General features: G+C 38.8%; 2 protein-coding genes across 2 annotated transcripts in view; one reads left to right on the top strand and one right to left on the bottom strand.

Annotated features, from left to right (window-relative positions):
* Nucleotides 1–7,156, bottom strand: part of LOC142339099 (ubiquitin-ribosomal protein eS31 fusion protein-like) — a 353,720-nt gene extending 346,564 nt beyond the window's left edge. Inside the window, exon 1 of the mRNA XM_075388820.1 lies at nucleotides 7,137–7,156. The gene's annotated coding sequence lies outside the window, so the exon portion shown is untranslated. The remainder of the gene's footprint in view (nucleotides 1–7,136) is intronic.
* The window catches only part of LOC142339098 (elongator complex protein 4-like), a 323,966-nt gene continuing 306,856 nt past the window's right edge, over nucleotides 4,074–21,183 (top strand). Inside the window, exon 1 of the mRNA XM_075388819.1 lies at nucleotides 4,074–4,104. The gene's annotated coding sequence lies outside the window, so the exon portion shown is untranslated. The remainder of the gene's footprint in view (nucleotides 4,105–21,183) is intronic.

The following is a 21,183-nucleotide window of genomic DNA, read 5'->3' as shown; positions in this document are numbered from 1 at the left end:
TCACTTTTACGGTGTGCACTGTAAAAAAAGAATCATCAGGAGTCCTTTGAGTATGTGAACTCACTTCACAAAATTTTATATTTCATTCTAGAGAGACCCGATGGGAAAGGAAACCCCTTGCCTTCCTAGATCTGAATGTAAATGACAACAACAAAAATGAATGTCATCGTTGTAAAAGATCTATCGAAGGAGCCATCAAAATAGCTCGGTCAGAACCACCAGTACCAAAATCCATTGCCGGAGGAACTTATAAGCCCAACATGAGTAAACTAATATTAGTGCATCAGTTTTTGAAAATCGACTGCAAAATAACTTGGTTAAAACAAACTGCTGTCCACGATACGACCAATAGAGTACTTTGGTCAAAAATGAATGTCAACAAGAACTAATTTTTTTGTCTTTAGCCCAAGTTAAAGAGGACAAAAGACAATTGTTTGTAAGCAAAGAACTAAATGAAACCAAAGCAAAACCAGAAATCAGACTACTGAAGAAAAGAAAGGAACTAATTGATGCAAAAACCCCCAGAACAGAACTCAGAGTACGTGATCTGAAACTCCAACAAATGAATGGAATCTTAATAGAAAAAAGTTGCTCCAGATGTGAGAAGTTTACTAACCCACCAAAAAATGATATCCTCCCATTAATTTATAATTGCCGAATCCCATTTGATTTTCAAAGACGAGTAAATTCCTCAAACGGCTTGATTACCTGCAACTATTTTAGCGTAATCTGTCGGTCGGAAACATGGCTAGCAAACGGACCTCTAGACTCAGCACTATAAATGAATTTTTTCATACACACTGCATTGACCTCTGTAGTGGAAAACAGGCTTTGTCTTAAAGCTTTAACTCAACGTTGGTTCTGAAAGATACACGATATCAAACACATAAACAAATGCGGGAATAACAACAAGGAATGGTAGATTATTTATAACGACTACCACAACATTCTCCCCCGCTAATGTTGCTCCTCGTACTTCCAAATGATCTCGTCTTCGTCGAAAGTCTCAGGGATGATGCTGCTGTCTACAGTTGAGCGTAGGCGTTCTGGCAGACGCCTTACTCTTCCACTGCGACGAGTGCTCTGGCCTGCCGGCTCCCTTGGCTGGGAAATGACGGGCGGTGACTCCTCACCAGTACGTGGCATGCAAACATCTTGCTGCGATCCTGGAGCCAGCGTTTCCAGCGGTTGCGCATTGTTGTCCATAATCGACGTATCCGCTATTACATCGCTTCCCTCCTGCGGCTTTTCCGGGACATTCACGGGATGCGGCAGGGAGGATCTTCGTCGAGGGTTTGGCACCACGCTGCCGCGAGATAACATGGACGATGAAACTGTGTCGACTGCTCCATTTTGCCGCCTAATTCTCGTAAATTGATTGTTTATTGGCTCCACAACTTCTGCAGGCTGAACTATAGGGTCGCCTTTGTTGCGAACAAAACTCTTGACATACACGGGGTGACCCGGCGCCAGCCATGAAGGGAGATTCCATTTGGCAGGAGCCCTGCGTTTGAAACCAAAAAACCGCTCGTGAGGTGTTTCCTGTGTAGATGTACAAATGAGTGCTGGGATTGACGCCAGCACATCAGGCAGTATATCTCCCCACCGATCGGGTTGCAGACCGCGAGAATGGAGTGTACAGACGACGCCCTTCCAAACCGTTCCATTAAGGCGCTCACATTGGCCGTTGCCTTTGGGGTTATACGGTGTGGTTCGGGAGTGTGCGATACCCGTATGGGCGCAGAGTTTATCGAAGTCAGCTGACATAAACTGTGTCCCCTATCTGAGTGAATGAAGCCCGGTGTTCCACAAAGTGAGAAGATTGACTTGAGAGACCTTATGACTGACTGTGCAAAAATATCCTTTAAAGGTATTGCGAACGGAAAACGACTGTACTCATCAATTACAGTAAGAAGATAGCGATTTCCAGCTGGGGACATTGATTTTGGTCCTACCAAATCAATGCTAATACGTTCGAACGGCCGAGTAGCCTTTATAATATGAGCTTTCTCGGGACGGTAGAACTTAGGCTTCCATTCGAGGCAGGTGGGACACTCAGAGCAAGACTGTCGTACTTCGTTCAAAGTAAATGGTAATTTGTGTCGACTGACGTACTCCCACATTCTTGTAATTCCAGGATGGCACAAGCGTCTGTGAAGGTTGTCCACTGTGCCGGAATTATCAATTGACGCAATGCGTGAGAGTGCATCCGCTGCGATGTTCTCTGACCCCTTCTTATACTCGATTCCATATGACAGTGTAGAGAGTTCTAATCGCCACCGTATCAGCTTGTCATTCTTAACCTTGGACTTATTGCGAGAGAAGATAAAAGCAACAGCCTCTTGGTCCGTTTGAATCAAGGTGTGGTAAGTTCTCATGTATGGCATCCACTTAAGGCTACACTCTACAATGGCCAATGCTTCACGTTCCGCTGCTGACTGTTTACGTTCCCCAGAACTGAGAGAGCGCGAAAAGAAAGCAATGGGCTGCGAGTCTTGCGTGAGCGTTCCTCCTATCGCCGTTCCTGAAGCGTCTGTCGTCATAAAGAGCGGCGAACCAGGTTTAGGAACAGCCAAAACCGACTTCGCTATAGCATCTTTCAGTTTCCCTATAGCCTTGACCGCAGACTCTGGAAGAGGCAGAAGGCCTGCATTGAAAGCGTCCAGGAGCGGTCGGACTTTGTCCGAGTAATGCGCAATCCACTTCGCGTTGTAGGCAAAGAATCCAATGAGCCTGTGGAGTTCCTGCTTAGTGGCCGGTAACGGATAGTTCATAAGTGTCTTGAGTCTCTCAGGGTCAGGCCGCTTTGTACCCTTTTCCAGAATATGGCCAAGCAACGAAATTCGATGTACGTTGAACAGACATTTGTCTTTGTTGAGAGTGATTCCGTATTTCTTCACTGTTGATATAAACCTCTCCAGATTACGGTCATGCTCCTCTTGAGTTGCCCCCGAAATAATAACATCATCCAGATAGGCTCGTGTCTTTTCTAGCTTCTCCTTGCGAATGATAGAATCGATCACTCGTTGAAAAACAGGAACTGCGTTAGTTAGCCCAAAAGCAAGTCGAGTGAACTGATACAACGCTCCATTTGCTTCGAAGGCTGTGAATGAACGATCTGATTCCTGAATAGGTACTTGATGATAGGCAGATTTCAGGTCCACGCGAGAGAAATATTTGTCCTGTGCAGCTCCGTCGAGTATTGTCTCCACTTCCGGGAACGGGTATCCATCGGGTTCCGTATAACGATTTATCGTTTCTGAATAGTCTATAACCATACGCGGCTTTGATCCACGTCTAACCACAAATGCTTGGGCCCGCCATGGCGACGACGAAGGCTCTATGATGCCAGCTTCTAGTAGGCGATCGATCTCTTGAGTAAGATATTCTTGGTTCTCTTTACTCGCATAGCGAGATTTAGTTGTGATTGGTTTGGCCCTTTGCTTGGTTATGGTTGAGAAGAGAATCGGTGGTTCAATGTCCAATGCTGGGAACATAGCTGCAGCGTGTGTGCCCTGAGCTGCTTTCGAGAATGAGACGGGGCCACGATCCCCCTTTGTTTCCAGCTGTACCACTGAGTGTTGCCCGAGAAGATCCATGCCGATTATGATATCTGCAAGAAGACTCTTGGCAATTTTAAGAATTATCAATTATCAATTATCGAAGTCGGCAGAGCCTGCAAAAAATAGGAAAACAGAAAACAGTTTTTTCATAGCAAAAAAAAAGAATTAAAAAGGCAACGACAGGTTTACAAACTGTTTTCATGGACACAGTGGCGGAGAAAATTGGTTTCAACGAGATGTGAAACATCGTATGTTGCATATACGGTACCTCAGATGGGAGTCGCTACAATTGGATGTCGAAACAATGATACAATGATCTCTTTGGTTGAGCAACTAATTTAAGAATGCACAGAGCTTACCATAGACATTGTCTACGTCGTTTCAGGCATATATTCATTCAGGACTAAAACCAGATTTTCTTCGGAAAACTAGAAGTCATTTTCTTGGAAACATTTTTTGAGTCCGATTCTCAACAACTCATACCAAACAACACAATCCTAACAACACCAGCCTAATTGTTGTGATAAACTTATTAAATAGATTAAACATGATTTACGGGGCAGCGGAGCATCTTTCTGATGGTTCCTATTATTATTGGAGCAAGTTCGTTACACCACGCACTACAAACAAGAGAACCTCAACTACACCAAAAAGCAGAGACACTATCAGCAAACGTCTACAGTGACACTGGTATTTGTCTACATCCACTTGCAAGAAACCCAAGGAAATCGCTACAGAACATCATCAAAGATTTCGATTACGGACAAGAATTTATTGTGTGGCACGACGTTATAAACGTCACAACGTTTTACAATGTTTTCCGATATGACGTTGGTTTGTTCGCTACAAGTTTACGCTGAGTATTCAACTTTTTCGTCAAATTGGACGTACTTGGTGTAATCCAAGGTGGTAGAGATTGCCTATGCCTGGTCCTTTTGGGAATCGTTGCTTGTGCTACCTTGTCGAAAAACTCGTACATTTCTTCGCACATGTTGTTTATGTTTGTGTAATACACTACGACACTATAACAGATCATCCTTTTGACCTTTCGAACTCCCCTGTCATCTGCTCAACTGCTGAAGGAAATTCGGGCTTTGAAACAAATAGTAGGTGTTGTGTATTGCGACCGAGAGGGTGCACCCGGCATACAGTCAGAGCTGAAAACTCTGAACATATCTGTTGTCAACGTAGTCAAGGATCTCATATCTAACAATAAACGAAAAGACAGCTCACAGACCAACGAGTATAGCCAGCTTCACTAACAACATTCCTTAGAAATTCACAGTCTCAAAATTGTTATCAATAACGGTATCGACCTCAATAGACTCTTAAAGAAACGAAAGAAGCCGAACAAACAACAACGAAAAGCGAAACGACAGAAATTGGAAGAAACTCAAGACATTGAAAAATTTATAGAAAGTTTTTGTGAAAAGACTGGATTTATTTGTCCAGGCTTTGAACAAAACTTTGTATCGACTCTTCATCTGTTGTTAAGAAACTGGATTTAATTGTTCAGACTCCTAGCTTTATCTATCCTTCTGTTCCTTGAGTCTCGTTTTAATTATCCCCCCCTTAACAATGACAAAAATTGCAATACGTGTAAAAAAGTGATAAATCAAACATCGCCAAGAGACATATGCGTCTCCTGTAATGTTCATATGCACTTCGAGACAAGTTGTACTGGACTTACGCAAGTTGCAGTTAATGGTCTCAAAGAAGCGGGTCAACTGGCAATGCTTCTCTGTGTAAAATGTCTGAGTAATAATGAAAGAGACAACTTCATAAAATGTCGAACGATTGACAAGATGAATGAGAAGATTGAAACAGAAACGCAGGAGATCAACAAAAAATTGCAGACAATGGAAGAGAGAATAACAGCAGTCGTTGATACAAGAGTGGATAATGCCATTAAAACTACATGCCAAAAAGTAGATAAGAGCTATGCAGAGGCTGTTGCCGTCCAGCCAAGAAATATAGGTGCTACATCCAAAGCACACTCCAGAGAGCCGCCTGACTTGGATCACAATATCTGAAAAAGCATTCGAATACAAGGGGTTCCAGAAGACCCCGACAAATCCAAAGCCAAGAATTTTGTCCCCACTATGAATGAAGTGAATGATGTGTTAAACGGTATAGGAGTAACAACCCAAATAACGGAGCTAAAACGACTTGGTAAATTCAGCAACACCAGGAAAAAACCACGGACACTACTTCTGACGCTTCCGACTGAACATGATGCCAGATTAGTTTTAGCGAAAGCCCACGAAAAAAGAACAGCTCTAACTGAAAAAGGTGTGTTCATTTTACCAGCCTTGTCAAAAGAAGACGCAATTAAAGAAAATTTGTCTTAAAAAACGAAGAGAACTACTTGAGGAAAATGTTCCCCGCGATAAACTGAAAATTCGAAACCTCGAGTTGTTCAATGATGGCAAGAAAAAAGATTTAGGAGATAACCATGAAGGATGGTGACTAGGTTTCATCAATATTCTTCCAATCAATACAAGAAGCCTAGAAAGCCTGGAAAGAAGATCGAAATTTGCTAATGCAGTATTTCTTAATGACTATAACATTATTTGTGCTTGCGAAACATGGTTAAACGACAACATTTCATCATCTGAACTACTCTTAGACAACTACACCATATATAGATCAGACAGAAAACAAGATGCGGAAAACAACACTCACGGAGGTGCAATGATTGCCATCAAAAACAGCCTAGCATCTGAAAAACTTAGTACTGACAACCCCGACTGTTCACTCACCTGCAGACTAGAAATTAACAAACTCAGCTTTTTTATTTCTGTGTTCTACAACCCCCGAAAGGAAGTGGGAACAGATACACACAAGAGGACTTCGGAACACTTCTCTCAGCCCTACCAAAAAACGGCACAGCAATAATTTATGGAGATCTTAACTTTCCGAACACAAACTGGCATAACTTCTCAATTGAGGACACTGACGAACAGGAAGTGCTAGAACTCTTTGAAAACAACTTTTTTTCTTCAAAGTGTTGGTTTTAACACCCGCGAAAACAACATACTGGACGTTGCCTTCTATCAAAATTGTTACATGCACTCCCCTCTTGACTTCAAACCAGTGTATTACACAAACATAAACAACATGTGCGAAGAAATGTACGAGTTTTTCGACAAGGTAGCACAAGCAACGATTCCCAAAAGGACCAGGCATAGGCAATCTCTACCACCTTGGATTACACCAAGTACGTCCAATTTGACGAAAAAGTTGAATACTCAGCGTAAACTTGTAGCGAACAAACCAACGTCATATCGGAAAACATTGTAAAACGTTGTGACGTTTATAACGTCGTGCCACACAATAAATTCTTGTCCGTAATCGAAATCTTTGATGATGTTCTGTAGCGATTTCCTTGGGTTTCTTGCAAGTGGATGTAGACAAATACCAGTGTCACTGTAGACGTTTGCTGATAGTGTCTCTGCTTTTTGGTGTAGTTGAGGTTCTCTTGTTTGTAGTGCGTGGTGTAACGAACTTGCTCCAATAATAATAGGAACCATCAGAAAGATGCTCCGCTGCCCCGTAAATCATGTTTAATCTATTTAATAAGCTTATCACAACAATTAGGCTGGTGTTGTTAGGATTGTGTTGTTTGGTATGAGTTGTTGAGAATCGGACTCAAAAAATGTTTCCAAGAAAATGACTTCTAGTTTTCCGAAGAAAATCTGGTTTTAGTCCTGAATGAATATATGCCTGAAACGACGTAGACAATGTCTATGGTAAGCTCTGTGCATTCTTAAATTAGTTGCTCAACCAAAGAGATCATTGTATCATTGTTTCGACATCCAATTGTAGCGACTCCCCTCTGAGGTACCGTATATGCAACATACGATGTTTCACATCGCGTTGAAACCAATTTTCTCCGCCACTGTGTCCATGAAAACAGTTTGTAAACCTGTCGTTGCCTTTTTAATTCTTTTTTTTGCTATGAAAAAACTGTTTTCTGTTTTCCTATTTTTTGGAGGCTCTGCCGACTTCGATAATTGATAATTGATAATTCTTAAAATTGCCAAGAGTCTTCTTGCAGATATCATAATCGGCATGGATCTTCTCGGGCAACACTCAGTGGTACAGCTGGAAACAAAGGGGGATCGTGGCCCCGTCTCATTCTCGAAAGCAGCTCAGGGCACACACGCTGCAGCTATGTTCCCAGCATTGGACATTGAACCACCGATTCTCTTCTCAACCATAACCAAGCAAAGGGCCAAACCAATCACAACTAAATCTCGCTATGCGAGTAAAGAGAACCAAGAATATCTTACTCAAGAGATCGATCGCCTACTAGAAGCTGGCATCATAGAGCCTTCGTCGTCGCCATGGCGGGCCCAAGCATTTGTGGTTAGACGTGGATCAAAGCCGCGTATGGTTATAGACTATTCAGAAACGATAAATCGTTATACGGAACCCGATGGATACCCGTTCCCGGAAGTGGAGACAATACTCGACGGAGCTGCACAGGACAAATATTTCTCTCGCGTGGACCTGAAATCTGCCTATCATCAAGTACCTATTCAGGAATCAGATCGTCCATTCACAGCCTTCGAAGCAAATGGAGCGTTGTATCAGTTCACTCGACTTGCTTTTGGGCTAACTAACGCAGTTCCTGTTTTTCAACGAGTGATCGATTCTATCATTCGCAAGGAGAAGCTAGAAAAGACACGAGCCTATCTGGATGATGTTATTATTTCGGGGGCAACTCAAGAGGAGCATGACCGTAATCTGGAGAGGTTTATATCAACAGTGAAGAAATACGGAATCACTCTCAACAAAGACAAGTGTCTGTTCAACGTACATCGAATTTCGTTGCTTGGCCATATTCTGGAAAAGGGTACAAAGCGGCCTGACCCTGAGAGACTCAAGACACTTATGAACTATCCGTTACCGGCCACTAAGCAGGAACTCCACAGGCTCATTGGATTCTTTGCCTACAACGCGAAGTGGATTGCGCATTACTCGGACAAAGTCCGACCGCTCCTGGACGCTTTCAATGCAGGCCTTCTGCCTCTTCCAGGGTCTGCGGTCAAGGCTATAGGGAAACTGAAAGATGCTATAGCGAAGTCGGTTTTGGCTGTTCCTAAACCTGGTTCGCCGCTCTTTATGACGACAGACGCTTCAGGAACGGCGATAGGAGGAACGCTCACGCAAGACTCGCAGCCCATTGCTTTCTTTTCGCGCTCTCTCAGTTCTGGGGAACGTAAACAGTCAGCAGCGGAACGTGAAGCATTGGCCATTGTAGAGTGTAGCCTTAAGTGGATGCCATACATGAGAACTTACCACACCTTGATTCAAACGGACCAAGAGGCTGTTGCTTTTATCTTCTCTCGCAATAAGTCCAAGGTTAAGAATGACAAGCTGATACGGTGGCGATTAGAACTCTCTACACTGTCATATGGAATCGAGTATAAGAAGGGGTCAGAGAACATCGCAGCGGATGCACTCTCACGCATTGCGTCAATTGATAATTCCGGCACAGTGGACAACCTTCACAGACGCTTGTGCCATCCTGGAATTACAAGAATGTGGGAGTACGTCAGTCGACACAAATTACCATTTACTTTGAACGAAGTACGACAGTCTTGCTCTGAGTGTCCCACCTGCCTCGAATGGAAGCCTAAGTTCTACCGTCCCGAGAAAGCTCATATTATAAAGGCTACTCTTTTGTTCTTTTTTTCACTCTGTTTGTGAATCACTATTTGATGAATTACCCCATTATTGGCCCGCAAAATTTCCAAGATTTCATCTACTTACTGCACAACAATACTGCACTTGAGTGGCTATCTTGAGTTGATCAAAAATTAACAAACATAAAAAGCTCCGAGTTTCCCGAAATAACTCAACTCATTTCGTTGCACAATGCTCATTCTGTTCGCAAAAAGAAAAAAAATTAGGTGCCATCTGAGAGCTAAACAGTAATGGTATTGAAGTATGGGTGGAATCTATGAAAAGTAATGCATCTAATGACAACTTTTCTAATTATCTATTTTAGTGCCCCAAAACCCAATAAGAGAGATGGAGTAATCTGTGTTTTTTACAGATCTGATGTTCTATTAGAGAACTTTGGAATTTAATTTGAATTTTCTGAGTGCTGCTTCATGGTACTTTTTGCTAAAGAAAGTTTTTACTATTAATTGCTCTCTATTGAACTCCTGAAGGAAAATTTCTATCGAGAACTTCACCCATTTTTTCAAGGAGAAAAAATTGCTTTATTATAGAACTCTTCTTCTAGCTGATCTGAATATCTCTTTGAAGACAACCAATAATAGCTCAATTTCATAAATAAATCGATTTTTTGGAAGATTTACTTTTAATTCAACACGTAGAAAGAGAAACTCATTCAAAAGGAGGGCGTCCTGCAGTTGTCATTATCACAAAAAAATTGGGCATTGAGGTTACAACAATTTCACTCCCTACAACGTCAGATCATTCAATACGTTCTTTCTCGTTGAACAATTTCCTCTGTAACTAAGTCAACGTAACAACCTGTGAACAGAAATTGGAAAAAAAATTATACCCTGATGTTTTTTAGAAGCACTTCTAAATTGATTAAAGGAAAATCATCCGGCAGATGTTGAAATTACTTGGAACATTTATCAAGCAGCAGAAGAAACAATCTTGAACACTCTTCTTCCACTAAAACCTAAAGCCCTCATGACTCAAATATGTTCGTTTTTTGACAATGATTCATTGTATCCGAAGTGGAAGAAAATAAAATCAGAGCGTACTTTTCGAAAGACGAATAAAAGTGATTTAAAATCTTTCTTTGAATTTAACACAACAACTTATTTCCTCAAAAGCGTGTTACATATATCGAAAATACACTGAAGAATGAGTCCAGCCGTCAGATGTGTGCTTTACCGAACTTTCTATTAGGCAAATGAAACCGTGATTTGCCACAATAAGAAAGGAAACAAGCTCTGGCCTCCAAATGCAACAAAATCGTCACTGCGAAATTAAACGTATTGTTGCATAAATTGTGTATACTACATCTATGAAAACCAATGATTAAAAGCAGGGAGTACGAGAATTGTTTGGCAGCTAACTTTCAAAGACTTGAGAGAACTTGTCTCCGAATCCTGTAAAAGTATATCTGATCTCGACCGAATCCTATGTAAAATTTTTTTTCGTAAAATTTTTTCCTCGTTATTATCTATCCGTGCTGTTGAACTTTGTAATTTCTTCAATTTTAACACCTACATCAAAAAGTTAGATTATTCTCCATTTTCATTACTTGTTGAACTATTGTGCTATATCAATTCTAATCTTCAATTTTGAATACCTTACATCAAAAAGTTAGATTATTCGCCATTTTCAACACTTGTTGAACTATTGTGATATATCAATCTTTGATATGTCTAATCTTTGACTCAAAATCATTGGCAGGAGATGCGTTGCGGCAACTGGGAGATAATCTTGAAGAAAACAATTTTTTTGCGAATTCCAAGATGCTTATAGGAATTTGGAAGCTCTTTTCTGCTGGAACAGCATTCCTTAAAGTAACCAATGTCTTGCAAAAGGTAGCATAGAGAAAGCACGCTTCACATTTGCCATGATTTACCAGATGCTTTCAATACAATTGATCATGATATATGTCTCTTTATTCTTGAAAATATTCTAGGAATCGGGAATTGTGTTCTCAGTTGTTTTAGGAGCTAGATTTCAAAAAAAGTCAGAGGTATATTGTACAAACCTCAACCGATGACACTTTTTCATAAAAGCAGTCAGTTGACACGCTTGTTCCGCAAGATTCTGTTTTAGGGCCTCTTCTGTTTTATTGATATCTGTTATTCTTACACCTTTTATTTGAGAATCTCTAGGTGAATAATCATTTTGATATTGATGACATGATTGTTTACTTTGTCTACAACATCAATATTAATCAAGAAATTTCCGGTTAAGATTTGGGCAGGCTACGAAAATGGTTTTTTTGATGGAAAACTACAACTAAACAAAGAAAGCAGATTTTTCATAAATTGCGCCTATGGTCTCTGATTTTTAAATGCCAATAGATTATGATTTTTGGGATAATGTGAAATTTTGCGTTTTCTTGAAAGGGATACACTCTCTTTTGAAGCATGTTTGTTCAGTTTGTGCGGGTTCTTACCATTTCTTGCGTAAAGTTCATTCCATCAGAGACTCCATTCCCAAAGATTCAATAATTGAGTTAAGGAAAGTTTTAATTCTCATTAAGCTTGACTATTGGAATTCGCTTTATAATGGGTAGCGGAATGTCTTCCTTCAGAAAATACAATGTTTGATGAACTCTGCATGCAAATTAATATTTTGATAAACTCCTGGCACACCAAATTTGAATTTTTTTAAACAGTTGCACTGGTTGCAAGTACAAAAACCCAATCTTTTGTAAATTCTGATGGGCCATTGTCTGGTTCAACAACTACAGATTAGGGTATCTGAATTCGCTCGCGGCAAAGTGACAAGAATTCAATACACTGACAACTTTAGAACTCCAGCTATAAAGATCGCATTTGGACAAACAACTTTCAATTTTGCTGTCTCTCGTCACTGGAATCGAACACGTTTTGAACTAAAAGTTCAACCGACAAAAAACGCAATCAAAGAGAAACAAAAAACAATTTTTTTTAAGAAAACTGTTGTACAAAATTTTGAGTATGTTATTATTGCTTCCACCAATAATATATAATTTATAATTGACAGTCCTTTAACAATTAATCTGATTGGCTGAAAAGAGCTGAAAATTGATATGATATTGTTAAACTACGCGAACGTTTCGGCAAAAAATTCAATAGCCAGGAGCTAAAAGCTTGTAAAGTTTTGCAAAAGCTTGTAAATTTTTGCAAAAATGCATAATTTTAGTAACGTCTGTGCATTATTTATTTACGCTGTAGAGTTTTTCTAAAATTTGAGTAGTTTTTCTTCTTGAAATTTGTTAAAATGTTTAAATAGTTTTAGAATTGTTAATACGAGTTTTTCAGTTTATAAGTGTTGAATGGGAGATTTTCGTTATCGTGATCGATTTAATGCTGCTCACTTGAAAATTCGAAAACATTTTAAGCAGAAAATGCTTTCTTTAGTTATTATTTCAGTTTTCATTCCCTGTTCTTATACTCGTCCCGCGTATTCATTTGTGGCTTGCGTCTACTAATTTTTAGAGCTTCTATGGTCATAATTCTTTCGGTGTCGAGGCACTGATCTACTCTCTTATAGTTAAAGGCTCTTAGAGCCCATCCGCGTTCCTCAACATATTGGCCCAATGACAAATCAATTTGCTGATGCTTTAAGATTCTCCTGGTGGAAAGTCGACAAGTTTGGCCGACATAGGTGGAACACAATAACTAAGAATTTAGAATATATGAGATTTCAGGTTGCTGTCAAAACTAAATCTCAGGGAATGTGAGCATATTTGCAGTTCTCGCGTAGTGGCGATGGTTGTCATTTAGCATGTTTATTTTTCCAATTTTTGTCTCAATTGCAGGCTGATGTTACCTCGGTACTGCAGGAAAAATTTTGGTTTAACATCTTTCGCTTGTCATTTTTTCCCCTCTGTTGAACTCTCTCGTCACTACTCTTCTGTTAAGCTTTGTTCATAATCTTTTAAACGCATTGTTGATTACCCTAAAGTCCAACTTTTTTGTATTGATTTTTCAACCAAAAAATTTCATTTTCCTTCAGAGCTTTGTCAAAATTTTGCACTGTTCTGATGCTACTAAAAATGCGGTGAACAGTCCCTTCTCTGATATATTCTTGCGTTGTTTTGGTGCTCAATTACGGAAATTCAAGACAACTACCGTATCTGTTGATTTCTGGTACCACTCAAAATAATATTTTCAAAAGCTATTTACATTGATTTTCGCGTCTAAAAGGATAAATTACCATTTTTTTCTGCCCTCTATATAGTTAATTCCAATTTCCTATGCAGAATGTTTATTTTTCTGAGCGAATTGTAATCGTAGTAGTAGTAGGGAATTAGGCTATGCTTCCCGGGGCTTCAATTTTTGCCCCAGTTTCAGTTGGCAAATTGTTACAATTGTCACATCTGCAAATTATACGCCAAGAGCATTTGTTTGTTAAGCTAAATTGAGTTGTGAAGAAGTGCCCGTATGCTTTTTTTTGAGTTAGTGTTTTTGTTTAATTTGCGTCCAAATTTTCGAAAATCTCTATGTACAACATTAATTGTTTTCGTTCGGAGGAAGATTTTTTCATCGATTGGACTGCTCGGATATTTCCATTTTTCAAAGAGTGGGAGGAGTTTCAGGCTAATGAGACGGTCTTTGTATTTTTCAAGTGAATTTCATAGAATCCATTCAGTGGCCATGAATTGCACCTTGTCAATTTTGTGCGGATTAGCAACCATGCTTGTAAGCAGTATGTCTGTATTGGAACAAAATAACCAGTATAGCAGTTCAGTTGGTTTGACGTTGAGCTGATGGCTGACCAGTGGAAAAAAACTTTCGTTTTTTTCGGAAAATAGCACTTTTTGCATTCTTTGGTTGCAATTGCCTTGTTATGGGAGATTTGATGTAATTATTAAACCAAGTTTTTTTTGGGAATCAGTTGTTTTGATTTCCTGGCCACACATAGATGTCGTGAGCTTACCCCTAGCATTTAACCATTTGCATTGATTTTCATTTATCATACTGTTTATGTAATGCTGATACGGTTGTGTTTGGGGGTTTCTAAATTACTTAAAGTCTCAGATGTGAGCTAAAAATGTTTAATGTCAAAGTTTTTATTTAACATTAGATTTAGAAATGTTGAACAAATGTTAGAGAGTTCAAAGTTACAGAGTTTTGAATAATAAATTTATGACAAGTGTTTTGTTACAGAGATGAATAATTAAATAAGAAGAAATTATATTGCTTGGAGAAAGACAACTGAATAAATGAGTTGACATTTGATTTATGGTCGTTGATTGTGTTCATGTCAATGGTTTATTTATCTTGGTTTATTTTTACCATTTTTGTAACCAGTTTGGGAATTTTTCATGGTTATTCTTACCCATGGGTCTCTGTTAGTTAAGCTAACAGCAAACAAGTTTACCTGCTTGATGAATCCCGTCATGAACAAACATTTCTTGACGTATCCCGTCAAGTCCTAAATCCGTGATGCTTGCCATCATAATTTACAATTCTTTGCTTTTCTGTTAAAATCCGGTTCATGTTTGTTCTGTAGTATTGCTAGCAGCATTAGAACATTGTGCAGCTCAATGAAGAGACTGAGCGGCAGCAGTTTTAGATGTATTTATCTCTCGTAGTAGCCTTTGTCAGGCCCGAGAATCCAACGAGTGGTCAGCGTTTGGAGTCTTTCTAGCTGCTCAGAGTTTACTTTGTTTGGCATCTGTGTCTGAGAAGCATAGATTACCATGGGCACTACGTAAGCGGTATAGGCCTTTAGTTTTGTGTATATTGAGCAATTCTGTGAGAGATTTCGCTCGATCTGAGACCGGGCATTCATCGCTTTGCCTTCCCGGAGGGTGCAGTTTTCCTACCAAGAGAGGTTAGCGTTCACTATCACCACTAAATCGCTTTGACTCAAGACTGGCGAGAAGTCATTCATCAGGTTAGCTTGCAGGTTGCTTTTAAGACTGAGAAGTGCTGAATTTTTGAAATTTGGCAGCATTTTGTTTCAGGTTAAACAGTTTTTGATCCTATATGCTACGTTGTCCAAATGATTCTTGCGTTAGTACAATGGCTCTGAAAACATCTGCGTAGCCGTAGCCACTGACCTCATCTAGTGATTCAGGGATATCGTTAATGAAAAGCAAGAACAGTAGGAGGCTTAGGATGCATCCTTGCAGGACACCGCTTGTTACTGGTTTCAGTAACAATCTCCTATCTTCAATGGGAAGATATTGCTGTCTGTTTGTCAAGATTGATTAGATTGTCGAGAGAAGTTTTCCTCAAATTCCTGAATTTCAAAATTTCTGTAGCAAAGTATTCTAGGGAAGAGTGCAAAAATATTGGCAAAATCGAGATAAAAAACTGCCAGTTGGTCTGTGTCTAGCTTGTCATTGTGGTCGTAGATGTGGTCGTGAATCAACAGAAGATGAACACTCTATGAGCTTTGTTTTCAGAATTCAAACTGGCTTTTGTGTTGTGTCTTTTGATGTGGTTACAGATGGCGTCGAAGGTAGCTTTTTTGAGCACCTTCGAACAACAAAACTTATAGGTCTGTAGCAGCTTTCGTTTGCTTTGTTGCCCTCTTTCAAGATCGGCGCTACTTGGCAGGTCTTCCTGGTGTCAGGGAAAGTACTTTTGTTCAGGCATGTTTGGAAGATTAAGGTGAGTGATTCACTGACTGTTTCATGGCATGATTTAAGTTTTAGATTTCCAATATTGTCGTGACCCATGGATTTGTTTACGTCTAATTGTTTCAAAATGTTAACTTGACTTTGATCTATGGTTAATCGGATCAGGTTTTCCGTTGGATACTGATTTTGAGTCCAGATCTCCTGATTCTTCATATGAGCTACATCAAAAGGTTGCCATTCACTGGTTAAATTAAAAATCCTATGCACAGTCCCTTGAATTGCATTTTTTAATGTTGTAACGGTGCACAGCTACGGAAATTAAGGATGATGCCGGTATCGGTCGCCTTTTGATACCATTGACTGCTAATTTTTCTATCTTCGTTTATATTTAGATCTAGAAATGACAGGTCCCCACTACCATTCTGTGACTCAAGAGTGAATTATAAGTTATTGTGAAGAGAATTGGCATACTCAAGGTAATCTAGATGGTTCCGGTTGACAGTGAAAACTGTCATCCACATATTTCTTGAATAATTTCAATTCCTGAGTGTCCTCTGTCTTACCTTTCCCTGCACAAAAGGAATATATCCGTACAATTTCCTGCTTGTTCTTATACTCAGTGTCAGTGATAGCTTGGCATTTTGCTTGAAACCAGTTTTTGCATTATTCGCACTCGACTCCTTTCCCTCGGAATGATTCGAGAACTATTTAACACGTTCATCGCATCAGCTATGCTGTTTTTTGGTAATTCTTATAATAGTTGGTTATTGGTGTATACTTTTTTCAATTAAACTACATAGGTTAAAGTAAAAGAAACTGATTTGTCAAATTAAAACTACTTCGATATTTAAAACAAAAGTTTTTGTACATTACGTTCATCGTCAGGTTAAAACTGTTTTACAAATTGTTAAAAGAAAAAATGAATATGTATTTACATTTGTCTGAGACCACACTTGAAACAATTCGAGGAACTATTCTAAAAAACTCAATCGAAAATTTTTCCTTATATTTAGCCTATGTACAACTCAAATTTACATCTATTATCAATTTATTTAAAAACATTCCTATTCCGGCTTTTTCGATATTGGCCATGTTCTTGAATTTTTAGGGGTATTCCGAGTTTGCCCTAAAGTTAAGTATCCCTCTTGTGGAGGTTCTGCAAATTTCGTTTTTTATGCACAAAATGTTTTTTGCCCTATGTATCCTCATCTAGTCAAAATTATAATTTGAACTAATATTTTAACATGAGTTCCCGCCCCCTATATGCATCGCGTGTGTTTAGTGCCGGCTTCAGCTTGCTGATGTATATAGCTTCGATAATCATTAGTTTTTCTACTGTCCGTCATGCGTCCAGAATTTTCCATTCAAAGTCATTCGTGGCGCCACTACATTCAACCAGATGTTGACCTAACTGTTAATCCTTCTTTTGTTGTTCCGATATCCTTGTGGTAACATGCCTGCTTGTTTGCCCAACTTAGATGGATCCCCGTCGTTTCCATTTAATCTCATATACCACGTGGGATTTCATGTCTCTATCGAAAGATGATTTCAGGGTGGGGAGGCATTCTCTTAATTTCCGCGTTGTAAAAACCACTTGCAATTTGCTCAGTTTCTTCAATTTGCTTGCAAAGTTTTGATTAAGGTTGCCTCTGTATTGTAGAAAAATAGTTGGCTTATCATAAGATCGTCTTGCTTTTTTGATGCTCTTTTGGTGTTGTTCTCAATTGGTCTTTACCGCCACATATTATCTTCTCTAGTCTGGTTCAAAATTTTTGAAGACCATTCCTCTGGATATTGATTTTTGGTCCAGCAAGTTTTGTTCTTTTCAAGAGCCTGATCGAAAGCGAACCAATTAGAGGTTGCATTAAAAATCCTATGAACCGTCCCGTGGATCACATTTTTCTTATGCTGAAGCGGTGCACAGCTGCGAAGATTCAGTATTATTCCAGTGTCAGTTGTTTTTTGATACCAATGGCAGATGATATTACTTTTGCTGCTCACATTTCAGTCTTCTTGCTGCTCACACACGATTCAGTCATCTTCATAGATTAATCCTATCATAATAAGGGGAGGCTAAAAACGTTTTGGAGCGAGTTTTCCGAGTCGTGGGTTATATTTGATTTGTCGACATTTTGAAAGCAGATGTTCTTGAAGTGGCGCACATCATTTGCTGAATAAAAACGATTCAGTCATCTTCAGGTGGATTATGTTGACATGAGTGATCGGATATCTTCAATACAAGGTGGAAATTTTTCTCAACAATTTGGATCGCCTGTGTTGAATAAAATAGCCAATGGGACAGGAGTAAAAGTGTTCAGGTGCATTAGGTTCACTCCTGAGGGTCGTAACCATTCATCACCATGGGCTTTAAAACAGCTGAACAGAAACGCAGGGCGAATGGGTCCAGTTGTAAAAGAACGACTAGAAAAAGAATCAGAAATCTTGCGAGAGTTGGATCATAACAACATCATCAAGCTTAAAATAGTTCATGGTATTCAAGAGTCGAACAGTTCGCTTAATCTTGAGTTTGGCGGTGAAGTCCTTTCAAAGTATTTGCAGAGTATATCGTCGCATGATGTAACTAATTTTGTAGACAACAGCGAACAAATAATTACAGATATTATAAGTGCTTTAAAGTATTTGCATTTCGATAAAAATATACTTCACGGTGACGTAAAAACCGACAATGTTCTTTATGATCAGCAGAAAAATATAGCAAAGCTTTGTGACTTTGGAGTTAGCCTATTTATGGTTTCCGACTCGTCTACTGATCATCAATTTCTTATAAGAAAGAATTTTAATGAGGTTTACGTAGGCAGTGACCTTTACCAACCGGTTGAAGTTAGATGTAGGGAGAATTGTTCCATTGACGAAATGGCGATTACAGATCGATGTGATGTTTGGGCTTTTGGACTTCTTTTGTACGAAATGATAGCTTTGAAACCGCCTTATCATGACGAAGCGCTAGCAAAAGTAAAAGAAATAGAATTTTGCGAAGAAGGTAGTTACGACGAGTATTTGGAAGAACTGATTGGAACGCAACCAACGTTGCCTGAGGAGACTTTCCTGAATTCCCAAGAAGTTTATCAACTCTTTCAGTTATGTGCAGAAGTAGATTACAAACTGCGACCAAATTTTAAAGATATTGAAAGTTTATGGAACTCAAGATAAGTGACTTTATGTAGTCACTCTTAGGTGGCAATGAAATTAAGAGCCACTTTGTGGCAAAAAAGTAGGTTGCTATTCTGTATAAATGCAGGTGCTTTATGTTGACTCAAATGTCAGTTGCTATTTTTTCCTCTCTTGTGCTGTTTTTATACGACGCATTTTGTATTCTCAATTGTAATCAGGACATGAAATATCTGTAGTTTTAATTGATGTGTGAACAACTTGTTTTAGTGTGCTTTGTAGAAATATGAAAAATATAACTTTGAAAATTCCTTTTTGCAAATAACTTCTTGGACTGCAATGGTATAACACAGAGTTGAGAAGGTGATATCGTTAGAGGTTTGTAATACCATTTAAAGTGCTGCCACGGGTAATTTGTTTTCAATATAAAATAGCTTACAATTGATGCTTTTTCAGTGTAAATAATAACAGGCTCAACGTAAAATGATAACAGGCTCAACGATTCTGAGACTGTAGTTTTAGGAAAAGCAATAGTAAAAAATCAAAACAGTGTAAATATTTAGGTGTTACAATAGACAGTCAACTTTGTTTTCAAACACAAGTGAAAAAAGTTATGAAAAATGTGGCTGTTTGTATCAAAACTATTGAAACTGTACAACATAGATTTCCCACCACAGTATTACTCATGCTTTTTCACGCAGTTGTCATTAGTCATTTAGAGTACTCTGCTTTATGTCTTTCGAATCAGTTCAACTTTGGTGCTTTCTTCGGAGAAACTGATTAATTGGGCTTTGATTTTTCGTTCTAGTGTCAATTCGTCAAATGAACTAAGAAAACGTAAAAATGTAATCGGTATAAGACAGCTGATCGGGTTGAAAAATTTAACGTACTACTTCCAATACATTAGAAATATGAAAAGAGCTTTTCAACAACAGTTCAAATTAACTATGGCAAGTTATAGGTAGGATTAACAAGCACACTAACCAAATAATTTTTGTTGGGAATATTCCATCCGTTTCATCCTTTTCTAAATCGTTATTTAATCATGTACCGTTGAAGTGGAACTCACTACCATTGTACTGCGTTTAAAAGTATTCAAAAGTCGATTGAAAAAAATTTTGATAGACGAGACAACAGTAGTTCCTATCCAACAAGCTAGCACACATGGCGTGACTTCGCTTCAAATGACCTGTGACCAGTTGGACTTCAATTAAAACTATTTGTTTTTCTACATAAATCATTTACACTTATTGTATATTAAGCGACAACTATCCCTATACAATAATAGTGTTCTCTCTCTCTCTAAATTTGTTTAGAGAATAAATCCAGAAAACAATGAAACAAAAGCAGGTAAAAAAAAAGCTTCGAGTTCGACAGCTCAAAATAGTTGCTGCAACGCTTAGCACGTTTGACATGCAAGACGCCACTGAAAGACGAGCTCTCCCTTATCCATAACTTCAAATCGACCACAGTGTTCCACTCTTGGCTGCAATTGTGGTATCACCTAATAATTTTAGTTGCAAAAGGTGACTAGTAGCCACAGAAAGCATTGTTGCTCAAGGCAAGAAAGCTAAAATGTAGATGTACAGCAAGATGTTGAGGAGGAGATACTGATTCCTCCGCTACTCCGAAACAGTTACTTGATATTCTTCCCAATCCCAAAATGTGCCAAAACTTCGAAGGCAAGTGCCCAATAATGCGGAAAATATGCCTTTGGTCTTTCGGTTCAATAGTAAGATCAGAAAAAAAAAATCGTTTTACAGGCAAGTTTCAACGTTTTTTTACATAATTTGATATATGTCACACTCGACTGTGATAATACATTACAATACAGCTCACGGCGGTATGATTATGCTAAATAATCCTCCTAGCCTAGAAGTTTTCACAGTTGCAATTATTACTTAAGTTGCGTACAATTTTCGTGAAGCAGAAAATCGCAAAAAATAGCAACCCACCGCAATAAAAGAAGTTTTTTGAGTGTGTCTAGGTCTTTTGTTACTATACAGCAACAGTTTAGAGGCCTTTACAAGCAAAGATCTGGTCATTGGTTTGGTGTTTAAATAAATTCGCGAAATAAATCCACAAATCGATTTGAACACGTTTCCAATTTCTGACAATATTAATTCAGTAAAACAAAACAAATTGTTAAATTGAATTTCTATGTATGCCACAAAAAGCTGCGTTTGGTTTTCAAGGAGAGGAATTTCACAACAGATAGCAGAAATCAAAAGA

This window comes from Convolutriloba macropyga, chromosome 5, assembly GCF_964194025.1.
Source record: "Convolutriloba macropyga chromosome 5, txConMacr16.3, whole genome shotgun sequence".
NCBI lineage: Eukaryota > Metazoa > Xenacoelomorpha > Acoela > Convolutidae > Convolutriloba > Convolutriloba macropyga.
This window is presented reverse-complemented; position numbering and strand designations above follow the sequence as displayed.